Source organism: Pelobates fuscus, chromosome 7 (assembly GCF_036172605.1).
Source record: "Pelobates fuscus isolate aPelFus1 chromosome 7, aPelFus1.pri, whole genome shotgun sequence".
Taxonomy (NCBI): domain Eukaryota; kingdom Metazoa; phylum Chordata; class Amphibia; order Anura; family Pelobatidae; genus Pelobates; species Pelobates fuscus.
The window spans coordinates 182,326,207-182,345,208 of record NC_086323.1 but is presented as its reverse complement, the minus strand read 5'-3'; the positions used below and the strand labels follow the sequence as shown (position 1 = coordinate 182,345,208).

At 47.8% G+C, this 19,002-nt stretch overlaps 1 protein-coding gene across 2 annotated transcripts in view; it reads right to left on the bottom strand.

The window, feature by feature from the left end:
- RGS21 (regulator of G protein signaling 21) overlaps window positions 1–19,002 on the bottom strand; it is a 261,589-nt gene that overhangs the window by 35,778 nt on the left and 206,809 nt on the right. The gene's annotated exons all lie outside the window — the stretch shown is intronic.

The following is a 19,002-nucleotide window of genomic DNA, read 5'->3' as shown; positions in this document are numbered from 1 at the left end:
TGCACAACCAATTGGCGGACAAAATCAGGTGTGCACTGTGCACCACCATCTGTGGCAAGGTCCACATAACCACAGATACGTGGACCAGTAAGCATGGGCAGGGACGCTGTATCTCCCTAATTGCACACTGGGCAAATGTAGTGGCGGCTGGGCCTGAGACGGATAGCAGTTTGGCACATGTCCTTCCACCATTGAGGATTGCAGCGCATTTCTCTTTGCCTCCTGTTGCCTCCTCATCCTACTCTGCTTCCTCCTCCTCTACCACCACCTCATCCAGGCAGCGTAACACCTTCACCACCAACTTCAGCACAGCCAGGGAGAAACGACAGCAGGCTATTTTAAAACTCATATGTTTTGGGGGAAAACCCAACACTGCGCAGGAGCTGTGGACAGGCATGGAACAACATACCAATGAGTGTTTGTTGCCACTGAGCCTCAAGCCTGGCCTGGTGTTGTGCGATAATAGGCGAAATCTCGTAGCAGCTCTGGGCCTAGCCGGTTTGACGCACATCCCTTGCCTGGCACATGTGAAGTATTTGGTGGTGCACAAATTCCTGAAAAACTACCCAGATATATCAGAGCTGCTGCAGAAAGTGGGGACCGTCTGTGAGTGCTTTTGGCATTCTCACCCTGCTGCTGCTTGCCTGTCTGCGCTGCAGCGTAACTTCGGCCTTCCCGCTCACTGCCTCATTTGCGACGTGCCCACAAGGTGGAACTCCACCTTACACATGCTGGAGAGACTATGCGAGCAGCAGCAGGCGATAGTGGAGTTTCAACTGCAGCACGGATGGGTCAGTCGCTCTGAAGAACAGGACCACTTCACCACCAATGAGTTGGCCTCCATGCGAGACCTGTGTGCCATGTTGCGCTGTTTCGGATACTCCACCAACATGGCCAGTGCCGATGATGCCGTTCTCAGTCTTACTATCCCGCTTCTATGTCTCATTGAAAAAACACTTTGGGCGATGATGGAAGAGGATGTGACACAGGAGGAAGAGGAGGAGGAAGAGGGGTCATTTCCACGGTTATCAGGCCAGTCATTCACAAGTGGCTTGGAGGGTCAGTTCCTGCACCAGCATAGGCCAGGTACACAATTGTCCAGCCAGGGCACAGTTCTGGAGGATGAGGAGGAGGACAAGGAACCGTGTTCACAGCAGTGTGGCACCCAATGTAGCTCATGGGCATCACTGAAGCGTGGAGGACACAGACGATGCACCTCCCACAGAGGGCAGCTTGTCCTTGCCTCTGGGCAGCCTGGCACACATGAGCGACTACATGCTGCAGTGCCTGCGCAACAACTGCTGAGTTGCCCACATTCTAACTTGTGCTGATTACTGGGTGACCACCCTGCTGGATCCCCATTGCAAGGACAACGTGCCAACCTAAATTCCCTTACTGGAGCATGATCGGAAGGTGCGCGACTACAAGCGCACGCTGGTAGACGCGCTGCTGAGGGCATTCCCAACTGACACCGGGAGCTCAGTGGAAGCACAAGGCGAAGGCAGAGGAGAAGGAAGAGGTCGCCAACACAGCTGGGGCACCGCCAGCACCTCAGAAGGCAGGGTTAGCATGAATGAAATATGAAAAAGCTTGGTCAGCACGCCACAACAACCAGCACCACTAGCTGATATGGAACGTCTTAGCAGGAGGCAGCATGGTGGAACAGAACGTGTGCACACACCTAAATGTACTGACTGAAGGGTCTGCCCCATTCAACTTCTGGGTCTCCAAATTAGGCACATGGCCTGAGCTTGCCCTTTATGCCTTGGAGGTGCTGGTCTGCCCTGCAGCCAGTGTATTGTCTGAACGTGTGTTTAGCACAGCAGGGGGCGTTATCACAGACTAGCGCAGCCGCCTGTCCACAGCCAACGTGGACAAGCTTGCCTTTATTAAAATGAACCAGGCATGGATCCCACCAGACTTGTCTGTACCTTGTGCGGAATAGACATTTATACCGGTCTCACCCAGCCATTTTTTACATGTCCCGATATTTTGGGGGCTACCCCAATTAAAAAAAAAATAATAATTAAAACAGTGTTGGCTACCTCCAGGCTCCACCTCAACCGCTGCTTCCACCTACACCGCCACGGTCACTGCCTCCTAGTGCTACTTCAAAGTGTGTGATTGGAGATATTCTGCAGAGTTTTACAGAATCTTCAACAGTCTAAGATTTTGCTAAGAGTTTTCTTTTTTACTGTTACAGGTAAGATGCATCTATAGCAAAACATGACTGATTGCACAAGGTTTGATTTCCTGTTGGTAATTGGTAAGGCATTTGATTAGCTAGGTGTTTGCTATTGATTGTTTGTTAATTTGCTATTGTTTGCAAATAAGCATAGGCCTACCCAGGTGTTAAATATTCCGAATGGGTGGTGCTTTAAGGAGTTATATAAGGGTTGTGGTCATTAGCTTGGCTAATATAGCTTAGTTGCTACATCTAAGTGCTGCTTCAAAGTGTGTGATTAGAGATATTCTGGAGATAAACTGGAGGTAATCTGAGATATACAGGAGGACAAAATAAATTAAGATTGGTTTGATTTAAATTATCCACCTCATTAAAATGGCAGACTTTTTTTTTGGAAATGTAAATGCTGTCTAATATGTAGACAGTTCTCTATTTTGAAGTGTGAGATTTGTAAATGATCTGGTAAACAAACTAAGGCTAGAATTGCGGCAAAGCCACTGCCGCAGAGGCATACTAGGTATGGCAGATGGATTACTGTAGGATCTGGTAAACTTAGAGTTGTGGATAAAAGGCATATTGCACAGTCTGTTGCTCTACATCATTCATTTTCAGCATTTTCAGAGTGTAATGGTGTTATGGAGACAGGCTCAGGCACCAAGGGTAGTGGTGTTATGGAGACAGGCTCAGGCACTGAGGGTAGTGGTGTTGTGGAGACAGGCTCAGGCACTGAAGGTATTATGGAGACAGGCTTGCAGACTTTGTAAGGCCTAATAGAAAGCAGTTGTTGTTGGGGGATTCTATCATAAGAGGTGTGGAGCTGGACAATAGTGGTCTTGTGAAATGTCTTCCCGGAGCTACTGCTCACAGAGACAGGAGACGCATTTGTAATATAATTAAGCGAGCAAAGCAGGAAGGGGAATTAGATGTACTTGTCCATCTAGGGACAAATGACTTGGCTTGCAATGAGGTTTCAGAGGTAAAGGAAGCTTTTAGTGTTTTTGCCAATGACATACCTTAGGTTGCTTCCACAAGTTCTGCCTGTGCCTAACACTCAGAATGACAGGCGGATGCGTATTAGGGACTTTAACTTGTGGGTTGGTGAATGGTGTCGGGAGTGTCAGGACTACAAGTTGATCCAGAACTGTGTCACACCTAAGACTAAGGATAACGTATAACCGGACCTTAGAATGGCCGGACTTAAAGTATCCAAAAATAGTCAAAATACTTGCCGAGGTCAGGAACACAGAATCAGACACAACGATGAGGGAAAGCCAAAAGTCAAGGATACCAGAATTCAGGAAAGTCAAAACGATGCCAAAGTCAAATACCAGAAAATCAAGATCAGGAATGCACTCTCGGATTACCATCAGGATGAGACCACCCCTCCTGTGGATCTGATTGGCCGTAACCAGCCTTTGACAACAAAAGTGTAACGGACCGTTTCAGCATAAAAGGGAATAAAATCTGTTTAGGCGATAATCCACTTTTCTCAGAAAGGCACAGCTACTGCAGAACATCAAAACTCACGAATTGGATATAGGTGAATACATCGAACTCCCGAACTGCATACCGGGGAATAAGATAGCACTCCAAGCTGGAACCTCACGAATAGCTGCTAGCAGATGAATAGGAAAAGCATACAATCCAATTCCCCCAAAAACGAGACGACACATCGGTTTGAAGGTCAAGCAGAATCTGAGGTCCTGGCACACCCAGCCTGGTTTTTATTACGGTTGTGCACATACAGGACACACCCAGGGGGAGGCATAAAATAACCAATCAAGTAACAGTACAACCCACACATCCCCTCCCCTCAGATAAGTAGTTAACATAATTTAATACATACAGTAAAAATACAGTTTCCACACATACTCTGTAACTTTAAAACCATACATCACATTCACATAAAAATACATATCCACAATCAATCCATTCAGGGGAACAACATATTAAAAATTGGCATTAATCAGACCAGGGGTTCAAAATTTAGTAAAAGTATCTTTTGGGCCCTGGCTGGCCGCACGGCAAAATCTGGCTCAAACAGTAAAAGTAAAACATCCCCACAATGCACCCTGGCTTCCTCCCTTCTGCCCTGGAGATAATTGGAGAAGTAATCCAATTATCTCCCAGGTCAAAGACAAAACTCCATTACACATGTGGGGACCTAAATACAGGATTATGTTTTAAAATATATAAAGTTACTTTTATTACACCAAACACAGACATGTTACATATCCCCAGATAGCTCAGGTCTGGGTGCACATTATTAGGTGAATGGCACCCAGACCACACGAATACAGTTTAATCGCCATGGAGCTAAAGTCTTTCCCATAGTCTTTCATTATATGAATAGGCTCCATGGCATAGCTATCTGGGATATCACCGCTCACACAGGGCAAGTACCGAATGGCCCCACTGTATTTAAAGGGCCAGAATGAGTGACATGCACTCTGTTAGGGCCGAATACTGTTTTTAAAAGGGCCCAATCTCCCAGGGCCATAGTCCAAAGGCAGGAGGCGGGCAAGCAGCCCCCTCCAAGGACACGTGGCGAGGTCGGTTTCGCCACACTTCTCCCCTTTACCCCCCAGACTAACAGGGTATCTGACCTCCTGCCGGTCAGTGCCCTGGTTAGTCCAGCAACCCACCCACAAAACAGAAACAGCAGTAAAGCCCGCCCACAATAACTGGTTACTACGACTGGGTAGAGGAAAAATTTCCAGGTGCCTCACCATGGCTGTGTGGGGGACTGGTAGGCTGCCTTGGTGGGTTGCTGAGTGGGCAGAGACCAGCGGTACTCTGCCCTGATGCCAGCACTACCACGGGAGTAGTCTGGTTGGAGCCTGGTTGCTGGAGACTGACTGTCTCCCCTTTAGGTGCATAGCTCGGCTGCCGGATGGGGAGACCGACTGTCTCCCCTTTGGATACACTGCTCTGTGGCTGGGGGACAGGACCGACCGTCCCTACCCCTTGTGCTGTAAGTGCAGAGACTACGGTCCCATCTGCACAGTTGTGAGGCTTAACATCTCCCCTTGATGGGTTAGGCTGCCGCTGGAGAGAGGGTGTAACAAGCTCCTCTCTCTGGACGGTAAACTGCCGCTGGGGAGAGGGGTTAGCAGTCTCCTCTCCCTGACACTCTCTCTGCTGGTGTAGAGGGGGACCAGCTGTCTCCCCTTTCATTATTTTGTCCTGCTGCTGGGGTGTGAGACTGACGGTCTCTGCTCCCTGCAGGACACACTGCCGCTGGGGAGGAAGGACGACACCTTCAGCTCCCTGGGGTACACACTGCCGCTGGGGAGGAAGGACGACACCTTCAGCTCCCTGGGGTACACACTGCCACTCGGGAGGAAGGAGGGCACCTTCAGCTCCCTGGGATACAATCTGCCGCTGGGGAGGAAGGATTGCACCTTCCGCTCCCTGGGGTACACACTGCCGCTGGGGAGGAAGGATTGCACCTTCAGCTCCCTGGGATACATACTGCCGCTGGGGAGGAAGGACGACACCTTCAGCTCCCTGGGGTACACACTGCCGCTGGGGAGGAAGGACTGCACCCTCCGCTCCCCGGGGTACATACTGCTGCCGGGGAGGAAAGATTGCACCCTCAGCTCCCTGGGGTACACACTGCCGCTGGGGAGGAAGGACGACACCTTCGGCTCCCTGGGTTACACATTGCCGCTGGGGAGGACGGACGACACCATCAGCTCCCTGGGGTACACACTGCCGCTGGGGAGGAAGGACGGCACCTTCAGCTCCCTGGGATACACACTGCCGCTGGGGAGGAAGGATTGCACCTTCAGGTCCCTGGGGTACACACTGCCGCTGGGGAGGAAGGACGGCACCTTCAGCTCCCTGGGATACACACTGCCGCTGGGGAGGAAGGATTGCACCTTCAGCTCCCTGGGGTACACACTGCCGCTGGGGAGGAAGGACGACACCTTCAGCTCCCTGGGATACACACTGCCGCTGGGGAGGAACGACGGCACCTTCAGCTCCCTGGGATACACACTGCCGCTGGGGAGGAAGGATTGCACCTTCAGCTCCCTGGGGTACACACTGCCGCTGGGGAGGAAGGACGGCACCTTCTGCTCCCTGGGACACACACTGCCGCTGGGGAGGAAGGACGGCACCTTCAGCTCCCTGGGATACACACTGCCGCTGGGGAGGAAGGATTGCACGTTCAGCTCCCTGGGACACACACTGCCGCTGGGGAGGAAGGACGGCACCTTCAGCTCCCTGAGATACAATCTGCCGCTGGGGAGGAAGGACGACACCTTCAGCTCCCTGTGATACAATCTGCCGCTGGGGAGGAAGGACGGAACCTTTAGCTCCCTGTGATACAATCTGCCGCTGGGGAGGAAGGACGGCACCTTTAGCTCCCTGGGACTTACTCTGCCGCTGGGGAGGAAGGACGGCACCTTTAGCTCCATGGGTTACACACTGCCGCCTCAGGGGAAGGCGGCTAACCTCCTCGGATGCAGCCTCTACTCTGCTGCTGTAACACTCTTTCCGCTGAGCATACTCTCCGTCCATCCTTGAGTTTCGCTTAGCCATGACCTAGTTCCAGATCCCCTGGAATATCTCCATGGATACATAACCCCCATACTGGGCCACTCGCTGCCTCACCTCGGCGAGCCCATAATCTTCAGCATCAGAGCCTTCCATACTTGTCTGCTCCAAGTCGCTGGATACCTCTGCTGCCAGGGGCGCTGCACGAGTGCTAACGTTGCCCTCAATTTGTAACTCCAAGGAATTGGTGTTGTCTGTAGCTGTCCTTCTGGCTGTAGGAACAATCCCGCCGCTTGCCACCAATTGTAACGGACCGTTTCACTTACAAGAGGATAAAACCCAGTTTAGGCGATATCCCCCTTTTCCATAGACTAGCAGCTACTGCAAGCACCAATCTCCCGGACTGCAAACTGTACAAATTCTGGAAACTCCCAAACTGGAAACACACGAACCCTGGAATAGCTGAACAGGAAAAGCATATAATCCGCTTACACTCCTGGCAGTCAGCATACAATCCAATTCCACCAAAAACGAGACGACACATCGGTTTGAGGGTCAAGCAGAATCTGAGGTCCTGGCACACCCAGCCTGGTTTTTATTACGGTTGTGCACATACAGGACACACCCAGGGGGAGGCATAAAATAACCAATCAAGTAACAGTACAACCCACACATCCCCTCCCCTCAGATAAGTAGTCAGGGCCGGACTGGCCCACCGGGATACCGGGAAATTTCCCGGTGGGCCGCGGCACCTGGGGGCTGCTCTGGCAATATATGTGCCACCGGGTGGCCGGTCCGGTGGCACACACTTTGAGGGGGCCGGCCGGCAGGCGGCTGCATTGCACGCTGCAGCCTCACCGGTCCGGCGGCACACCTAATGCTGAGGGCTGAAGGAGGAGCATGTCTCTCTACCATGCTCCCTCGCGGTTCCCACAATCCCCAGCAGCATCCGGCCTGGGGATTGTGGGAACCGCGAGGGAGCATGGTAGAGATATGCTCCCTCCCCCTTCAGCCCTCAGCATTAACAGTGCTGCCGGACCGGCGAGGCTGCAGCGTGCAATGCGGCCGGCCCCCTGACTCCTCTCAGGTGGTTGGGGGTGATGGAAGTGGGGGGGAGAATAGATAGAGAGACAGAGGGGGGGGTGAAAAGAGAGAGAGACGGGGGGTGAAAAGAGAGAGAGAGACAGAGGGGGGTGAAGAGAGAGAGAGAGACAGAGGGGGGTGAAGAGAGAGAGAGACGGGGGTGAAGAGAGAGAGAGACAGAGGGGGGGGTGAAGAGAGAGAGAGACAGAGGGGGGTGAAGAGAGAGAGAGACGGGGGGTGAAGAGAGAGAGACAGGGGGGGTGAAGAGAGACAGAGGGGGGGTGAAGAGAGACAGAGGGGGGTGAAGAGAGACAGAGGGGGGTGAAGAGAGAGAGAGACAGGGGGGGTGAATAGAGAGAGAGACAGAGGGGGGGAGAGTGCCACAGGGAGAGGGGGGAGAGTGAGACACAAGGGGGGAGAGAGGGGCGAATAGAGAGAGACAGAGGGGGAGGGAGAGTGCCACAGGGAAAGGAGGGATAAAGAGACAGAGGGGGGAGAGTGAGACACAAGGGGAGAAAGAGGGGTGAATAGAGAGAGACAGAGGGGGAGGGAGAGTGCCACAGGGAAAGGAGGGAGAAAGAGACAGAGGGGGAGAGTGAGGCACAAGGGGAGAAAGAGGCGTAAATAGAGAGAGACAGAGGGGGAGGGAGAGTGCCACAGGGAAAGGAGGGAGAAAGAGACAGAGGGGGGAGAGTGAGACACAAGGGGAGAAAGAGGGGTGAATAGAGAGAGACAGAGGGGGAGGGAGAGTGCCACAGGGAAACTCTAGCCCTGGAGCTACGGGCTAGAGTTCACTCTCACCACTGCGACCACCAGGGATTCCTGGTGGTCCAAGTGGTGAGAGTGAACTCTAGCCCCATACAAACACTGCCCACACACACCATACACATTCACACACTGCCCCCCCATACACACACACAGACCCCCATACACACATTCCCCTACACACACAGCCACCCATACACACATTGCCCCACGCACCCTACACACTGAACCTTTCACACACATTGCACCCCTCACACATTGCACCACTGCTCCTATACCCTACTACAGCCCCATATCCCAGCAGACCCCAGGTAAGTTGTCAAACTGTACTTAAACGGTTTGACTACTTACTCTGGGAGCGGGTCCCGGCACTCCTGGCACCATACCCACTACACAGAGCAGTAGTGGTTATTGTGCATGGATTATTTCTTAAAATAATCTATAGGTGCCCCTCCTGAGATCAGGCTCTGGATCCGCCACTGATTTATATTATATATATATATATATATATATATATATATATATATATATATATATATATATATATATATATATATATAATTATGCCTATTATATTTACACATATATTAATGTACATTTATATATGCATAATACACTAAGAAATGTCATTGATATGTACAATATGTAATAAGCAGATATTGGCCCAGTCTTGTTGCTAGGTGCATAATCCAGCACAATAACATATTTAAAGTGAAGAGTGCACCCACAGGACATCAAAATAAACAAGATAACGTCATTTTTTACAGTTGTGCCCTACATACATTCACCATTTCAGTCCCATTACCAAGCTTTCCTTAATATGTCATGGTAGTTGGACTGAAACATTGGTTATATGCAAAGGCACGTCTGCTTAAAATAAATCTGCACTCTTTTTTTTTTAAGCCTATATGTGCTTTTTTCACGTTGGAGTAATAATTTTAATTTTAAGTTACTTTTCTAACTCTGTATCTGCACACTATGCTGGCGCGACGCATTATGGGGCTGGTAAATATTTTTTTTCCAGGGCTGCTTTTAATTCCCAGTCCGGCCCTGTAAGTAGTTAACATAATTTAATACATACAGTAAAAATACAGTTTCCACACATACTCTGTAACTTTAAAACCATACATCACATTCACATAAAAATACATATCCACAATCAATCCATTCAGGGGAACAACATATTAAAAATTGGCATTAATCAGACCAGGGGTTCAAAAGTTAGTAAAAGTATCTTTTGGGCCCTGGCTGGCCGCATGGCAAAATCTGGCTCAAACAGTAAAAGTAAAACATCCCCACAATGCACCCTGGCTTCCTCCCTTCTGCCCTGGAGATAATTGGAGAAGTAATCCAATTATCTCCCAGGTCAAAGACAAAACTCCATTACACATGTGGGGACCTAAATACAGGATTATGTTTTAAAATATATAAAGTTACTTTTATTACACCAAACACAGACATGTTACATATCCCCAGATAGCTCTGGGTGAACATTATTAGGTGAATGGCACCCAGACCACACGAATACAGTTTAATCGCCATGGAGCTAAAGTCTTTCCCATAGTCTTTCATTATATGAATAGGCTCCATGGCATAGCTATCTGGGATATCACCGCTCACACAGGGCAAGTAGCGAATGGCCCCACTGTATTTAAAGGGCCAGAATGAGTGACATGCACTCTGTTAGGGCCGAATACTGTTTTTAAAAGGGCCCAATCTCCCAGGGCCATAGTCCAAAGGCAAGAGGCGGGCAAGCAGCCCCCTCCAAGGACACGTGGCGAGGTCGGTTTCGTCACAACAACCACACACATCATCACACAAACTGCATCCACTACACAAATACACATCATCATCACACAAACTGCATCCACTACACAAATACACTTCATCCACTACACAACCACACACATCATACACTACACAAATACACATCATTCACTACACAACCACACACAACATTCACTACACAAACACACATCATCCACTACACAACCACATACATCATCACACAAACTGCATCCACTACACAAATACACATCATCCACTACACATATACACATCATCCACTACACAAATACACATCAACCACTACACAACCACATACATCATCACACAAACTGCATCCACTACATAACCACCCACATCATACACTACACAAATACACATCATCCACTAAACAACCACACACATCATCCACTACACAACCACATACAGCATCCACCACATAAACACACAAACTGCATCCACTACACAACCAGTTTGGCTACAGGTAAGAGGCAGGGAGGGAGAAATAATAAAAAAAATTATAAAAATTCAACAGCTAAAAAATATACACACACTGCATCCACTACACAAACACACACACAGCATTCACTACACAAACACACAGCATTCACTACACAAACACACACATCATCCACTACATAAACACAGCATTCACTACACAAATACACACATCATCCACTACACAAACACACACACAGTATCCACCACACAAACACACATCATTCACAACACACTACATCCACTACACAAACACACACTCTGCATTCACTATACACACGATTCATGCACTCTACACACACTCTCTATCCACTACACAAACATTCAATCTGAATCCACTATAAACACTGTATCCACTTTACTCATGCACTTTGTATCCACTACACACATTCTACAGCCACTATACACACACAACCAAATTCAGTACACACAGACACACACACAGGAGGCCCAGACCTTGAGCTGCGTCATTTCTTGTGGCTGCCCTGCTCGCCGCGCCAGTGCACTATGACAGAATGTGCACTGACTGCAGAGTTATTTTCAACTGGCTATCGGGGCCCCGCGGCCATGCTACTTACCTCAGCATAGGAGGAGGGGCCCGGTCCTGGGTTTCCATGGAGTCCTGTACGCGGAGGCGTGACGTGATGTCGACTGGCGCCGCCTGCACGATCCGGATTGCATTTTAAGGCAAACAGTGTGTGGAAGGATTCCAGCCAGCCAGCCCACAGGTTAGCAGCCAGCCACAGGCCAACGGCCAGCCCACAGGCCGGCCAGCCAGCCCACAGGCCTACAGCAAGCCACAGGCTTACAGCCAGCAAGCCCACAGTCTGCCAGCCGCAGCCAGCAAGCCCACAGCCTGCCAGCCACAGCCAGCAAGCCACAGCCTTCCAGCAAGCCTGCCAGCCATAGCCAGAAAGCCCACAGACTGCCAGCCAGCAACAGTATTTAAGGTAAGAGGAGCCAACTTGGCCTAGATATCAGTGAGCTATGTTGTGTTGCTATATTGTGAATAGGAACCAGAGTGTTGGAGAGACCACCCTCCAGGCCACATTAGACTCCATTGTAGTTTCTAATGGGGCCTGGAGGAGATTCTTTCTAACACACTCTCTAAAGGAAACTGAGAAAACTGAGAAAGACCCCCCCCCTCCATGGCCCATTAGCCCTCAATTGTAGTCTCTACTGGGGCCTGGAGGCTCTCTAATGGATGCTGAGATGGCCTCTGTTAGAAAGACCCCCTTCTAAGCCTATTAAACTCCATTGTAGTATCTATTGGGGCCTGGAGGGGATTCTTTCTAACACACTCTCTAAAGGACACTGAGATAGCCTCTGCTAGAAAGACCCACCTCCATGGCCCATTAGCCCTCAATTGTAGTCTCTACTGGGGCCTCGAGGGGATTATTGTTATTTAATTTGTCACTGTTTTTTTTTTTTTTTGCATTTGTTAATTATATTGCACTTGTTTAGAACTTATTGCACTTTTGTTCCTTGTGTCTAAAGATTGTGTAGGGTGTGGCTGGAGGCGAGGCATGGACGCGGGACAAGTGTGGGTAAAAACAAAGATAAAAGAGGGCTGCGCCACATTAAAATAGTGAATAAATGAGCAATGTCCAAATATAATAATAGAGGCAAATAAAAAAAGAGGAGAGGTCTAACCTAGGTTTTCTTACTGTCGTCTTAAAGGGTTGGATACAGGAACAGGGTCTTCAGGTGTAATTATTCTATTCCATTTGATAAAGTCTGTAGACGAAACGCGTTATGGAAATTTTATATTGTGTATTTTTGAATTAAAAGTTTTTGGTCATTTATTTGTGCCATTATCCTTTTTTCATATACACATTTCTATTTTTATCCTGGCTTTTTTATTTTATTTTGTTTTGTTTTAATTCTGTTTATTTTATAATTTTTTACCTAAAATTGGTTTTATAATCCATGGGAGCTCCTTGCAGCTAAAGGTGGGGATCATTCCACCAACGCTGACATCAAAGAGCAGTTTTAATTATTTACCATTGAGAAAGTTAAATAGAGAGCACTATTGGTTGTCTCCTTTTTTTCCCCAAGTATTGGACACCATTGACGAAGAGATACCCATCACATATCCCATAAGCTGGGATTATACCGCTGTATGCGCTTTACTCTAGAGCTGGATATAAGCTCTGATAAATGTGAGTTCTCTACTATTACTCCTATTTTACTTCATTTGAACTATACATATTGTGCTATTGGCTGTTCTTCTCTTTTTATTCTCTTTTTCTTTTCCATATTATTGGAATCATAATTACACCTGAAGACCCTGTTCCTGTATCCAACCTAGGTTGGACCTCTCCTCTTTTTTAATTTGCTTCTATTATTATTTTTTTTTTTTAATTCTTTATTTTATTTGTGCATGAATAAAACATAGGCTTACAATGCCACAACAGCATGGAAAAGCAGTTATTTCAACATAGTGTTACAGTAATGAGGCATTAGAGGGTACTGCACTTTTTTATACATATTTTTGTCGCTTATCTAGTAGTTTATACTGATCCGCTTATCAGGAGTGGTGAGGTACAAGGTTAAACAGATCTGGTTATGAGATGCATATTATTGGTTAACTACGCGTTTTTAACAATAATTATCGCTTAGCAAGCATAAAGTATAATAAGAAAATAAATTTTGCTTTTGCTAAATACGTTAAGGCAATATGCATAGGGATATACAGCCCCCTAGGTCAGCTTGGGTTTGCCTGAGATCGCCTTTCAATATTGAACTGCCCATGTTCCTAGCCTATAGAAGGAGAGAATCACGTGGTTCTGTTCTCAGGATCACATATATGCAATTTTTAAAATTAACAGGATAATTCAAACGTATACGAGTCATAATATGCAAGGGGAACATTTGCATTTAGAGGGAACAAAAAAGACAAAGTGGAGGTGTGTTTTGCTATGGAGTGGTCGGCAGTTTACTCAGCCTGTGCCTGTAGAGGGGGGGGACACTGTCCTTAGCCAGCTGGAAACAGGAGTCCATCTCGGTCACCCAACCCCTTCCCTGGAGGCTGGATATGTGCGCTGGGAGTGAGGGCAGGCGAGGTGGTCGGTGGTGAGAGCAGTCAGGAGGCTGGTGTTGCGTGCAGGAGCCCTGTTGCCATGCAGCGGAAGAATGTTCTTCCAGCCAGCTTTCGGATCCGGTGCCCGTTTCATGGTGTCTCGCTTCGGTGATCCCGTTGTGGCCCTGCAGGTTCTTTTTAGGTGATGGCAGGTAGTGCCCTCAGGTCTGTGGGTGGGTGCTTGGTGGCAGCCCCTGTTCCTCTGCTTGCGTGGCCCGCTTACCCTGGGCTTCACCTGTCTCCTCCGCCTTTCATCAGAGTATGCCTTATGAGCCTGCCGACTGATCAAGCTTGGTGCGTAGCGGGGAGGGTGAGGTGGGTCAGGTGGCGGTTTCGCGGTTCGTGGTCTGCTCTCGAGCCTCTTCCAGAAGGCTGTGAATAGCCTATCAAGGCGGACCTCTAGCGGCTCCAGTTGGTCCCATGTGGTGGGGGTCCATGTGGAGTCCGCCATCTTGTCCACTGCTGCGAGTCTCAGTAGTTTTCGGGTTACCCCGTCGTCGTTTGGCAGCAGGTATTGGGTAGCTGGGACCGGGATAACCCCCGCCGGTCCATAGGGGGGGGAACGTGGGCCCAGTCTCTTTCTGTAAGCCGTCGCTGGCGGTGGGGGAGCGGCCGCCTCCTCCACGCCAGCCTTGCTTGTAGGCCTCGGGTTGCGGTGCTGGGTGTTCTGCAGTCGATGCCTGGTGTTTGGCACCAACTCGTAGCCCTTGTCAGCAGCTCTTTGTTGGTGGCCCATTGGGCGAGTTTTGGGTCGTTTTGATGCCCTTTATACGGCAGATTTGGTGTTTGGAGCGGGAGCAGTACTGACCTGCGTCCGTTCGGCTCTGCGTCCAGGCCCCGCCCCCCTGCTTCTATTATTATATTTGGACATTGCTCATTTATTCACTATTTTAATGTGGTGCAGCCCTCTTTTATCTTTGTTTTTATTTGTCTTGTTTTAAAGGGTTTAGAGGGATTCCCTTTTTTAGGGTTGCTGCCTGCTGGTTAATTAGCGCTGTCTCTCTCTTCTATCTTTTGTGGGACAAGTGTGGGGCTTGCTGCGGAGCATGGGTGGGGCCTGTAAGGGGGCCCTTAATTTATTTTGCCCGGGGGCCCTGAGGGTTCTCAGTCCGCCCCTGTGTATCTGCATGTGTTTCAGTGTGTGTATATCTATGTGTGTGTTTGTGTGTGTATATGTGCATACATCTCAACATTCACACGCTAACACTACACACAAATATACCACTGCATTCAAGCTTCAGCACCACATACAAATACATGCTTATATTCAAACGCCAACACCACATACAAACATATTCCATACAAAAACCTGTTTACATTAAAACACACTAAAACTGCTTAGTGCTAAATACAAACCTGCAAACATGGGTAAATGGTAGAGCCCCAGCTGTCAGTGCATTGCTGGAGTTGCACGACAGATGGGGATCTACCTTTTAAACATCCTTGCAATAGGGAGGTCCAACAAAATATTCTTGCACCTCTCTACTTTAGGTTGCCACTGCGTTAAGGGTGATAACATGATTGCATGCCTGGGGAGGGTGTACAGGGTCCAGGGGGCCCAAGCAAATGCTTTTCCCAGGGTCTTATCAATATTAAAGACGGCCCTGATGACATTACCAATGTCATAGTTACACTCGGCAGGATACAACTTTCTGGAGAAGTATCCACATGAATGCAAAGGGAGATCCTGACTCTCTCTCTGGGAAAGAACAGCCCCGACCCCTGTCTCGGAGGCGTCAAGCTCAAGTAGGAAAGATTTACTAGTGTCAGGATGTCTTAATATGTCAGGAGATGCGAACATTTGTTTAAAAAGTCCAAAAAACTATTTAGCTTCTTAAGGCCATATAGTACAATTAGCCCCTTTGCGTGTCATATTGGTGATGGGGGCAATTACCGAAGAGAAACCTTTGATGAATCTCCTATAATAGTTAGAGAAACCAATAAACCTTTGGATGGCTTTTAAGCCATTGTGTAACGGCCAGTGTAGAACAGCCTCTAGTTTGCGAGGATCCATTTGGAAACCAGGGGCAGAAATATTATACCCCAAAACTGAACCTCATGCTGATCAAATATGCATTTCTCAAGTTTACAATAAAGTCCATTATCAAGCAATGTTTGTAATACTTGTTTAACATGTTCATGGTGAGTCTGAAGGTCTGGGGAATAAATAAGGATATCATCTAGGTAAACTAGAACAAATGAATAGATATGGTCCCTGAGTACATTGTTAAAAAAACCTTGCATGACAAGGTATTCATAGTGCCCACTCCTAGTTTTAAATGCTGTCTTCCATTCGTGATCCTCCCTAATCCTCACCAAATTGTATGCACTCCTAAGGTCAAGCTTGGTAAAGATCTTAGCACCCTGGAGTCTATCAAACAATTTGGATATAACGGGAATGCGATAGGTATTCTTTATAGTAATCTTGTTACATAGTTACATAGTTACATAGTTACATAGCTGAAAAGAGACTTGCGTCCATCAAGTTCAGCCTTCCTCACATATGTTTTTTGCTGTTGATCCAAAAGAAGGCAAAAAAAAACCCAGTTTGAAGCACTTCCAATTTTTCAACAAGCTAGGAAAAAAAATCCTTCTTGACCCCAGAATGGCAGTCAGTGTAGCGGAATGCAGTAAGCCTGTCCTGTAATATGCCTAGGTGACTGTGTTCAATATGTTATGCCTATGTTAATTTTCACATTGCTATAATTCTATGTACTAATCGTATGTTATTCGGTAGTTTCCATCCGTACACTATGCATATGGAAACTACCGAACCGGTGGACCACCCCAGAGAGAAGTGTGTCAGCTATTAAGGTTCACACTTCTCTCTAACCTCAGGTTAACAAGCTCGTTATGGATGTATCTGGGTGGCCTCCATTCGGTATGCGTACACGTGGCGGCGGCCATCTTACGCATGAGCATCAGCGGTGTTTGGTCGTCGAGTGTCTGGAACTCAAATCGGACACTCAAACAACCGAACACCGCTGAGACCTCCAGAGCTCCGTAACTACCGAACGGAGAGTCCTAACGAATCCCCATTCGGTAGAAACAAGGTACCGAACGAGGGAATCAATATCCAGGTGAAGTTAAGTGTGGATGGCTAATATAACTGTCTGTTTTTACTGCCGAACGGAGACCGACCGCAGGGCCCAAACGCATGGAACCCTTTTCGGATACCACCTCGTGTGCGGTCGGTCAAACTTCACCCTCCACCTAACTACCGAACCCCTGGTCCGATCTGGGTGAATTTTGGATATAATAGTCACCCAGATCAGGGCCACCTGGCGGTACCCTAATATTGATGCTATGTACTAATTTAGGGGTACATCCAGGTTTGGGGCAAATGTACGGAGATGTGTGGGAGGTAACATTTACAGTATTGGTTACTGTCCTAATTGATGTGAATCCCTCCCTTGCATGGGAGCATGCTTTATAAGGAACCCTATAATAAAGATTGTTAGTTCTGCTCCTGAAACTGTGTGTCGTCAAGTTATTGGGATTGATGTTGGGATATTGCTGTGTCGTTTTACCTGCTGGAAACTCTGCTTGTGGATTTACTACTGACTTGTTCCTGAGCCTCACTGGGATCTTGAGTGGAGAATAGCTGTGGGAAATCAGCTCTCCGCTACAGTCAGATTTATCCTTGGATCAAGCAGTTATTACCCTACATTGAAAGATTATATCCTTGAATATTCTGTTTTTTGCAAGTATGCATCTAGTCAGGGCCAGATTCATTCACACACTCTGACACAGGTTTCAAATACACCTCTCATTCACACGCAGGTTTAAATACACCTCTCATTCACATTAAGAGCCCAGTGGGCCTGGTGCTGACAATTATGATGGGCCTTATTACAGAATCATATCGACCAAAAACAGTAAAACACTCCCAAGCGTCATGTATCTGAGGGAGATGGTGCTGGAGAGAAAGAAAACAGCAGCTATAAGAAAACACATACCCTAGGCTAATCTCTCACTAATTTATGTTTTCATCTTTCAAGTAAATCCATAACCCCTAACAGCAGTGTCCAGTCAAGCAGGAAGTCAATGGGCACGGTAAAAGGGTGTGCCACTGACACCAATCATGTAACCTGCCAAAAGGGGCGAACATGCCCAAAAAGAGGACATTAAACAAAGAATTAGAAGGCCAGCCTGGCATGAATGCATGTCAGGCTGCCTGCCAATCATGCAGCTGGCCAACTAAGGGCATACTATGCAGACAGCACCCTGAGCTTGGCATAAATGCGTCTAATGATACGCTCACTCCATGCTTTCTAAGGACTGTCCCCTAGCACTCGCTGGTCCACTTGTCTCCTTACCTTTTTACTAGTAGGCAGAAGCTCCTGGTATATAGTCTGGGACAGAGAAAAGCTGTATGTAGTGAGTGTAGAAGAAAGGGAACATGCCACTGTGTTAGAGAGACCAAAGCCAGCATTACCTTAAATGATCACTATAGGGTCAGGAACACAAACATGAATTCATGACCCTATAGTTTTAACACCACCATCTAGCCCCCCTGGGCCCCTCATGCCTCCATAAATATAGCGAAATCTTACTGTATTCAAGCCTGAAGCTGTAACTGTGCACACTGTTAGACTCAGAAAAACAAGCAGTCTGCTGACATCATTAGAAGTGGTGGCCTGATCCAATCACAGTGCTTCCTCATAGGATTGGCTGAGACTGACAAGAAGGCAGATCAGGGGAAGAGCCAGCATGATTCAAGCACAGCCCTGGCCAATCAGCATCTCCTCATAGAGATGAATTGAATCAATTAATCTCTATGAGGAAAGTTCAGTGTCTGCATGCAGAGGGAAGAGATACTGAATGTTTGGATGCATTGTAGGCCACCATGACACAGGAAGGATCTCTAACAGCCATGTAAGGAGTGGCCAGTGAAGTTATCACTAGGCTGTAATGTAAACACTGCATTTTCTCTGAAAAGACAGTGTTTACAGCAAAAAGCCTGATGGTAATGATTCTAATCACCAGAACAAATTCAATAAGCTGTAGTTGTTCTGGTGACTACAGTGTCCCTTTAACTATATTCATTGTCAACCAGTCCACACAAGTTTTGCTCCCATACATCCCTCTTAAGTTTCCA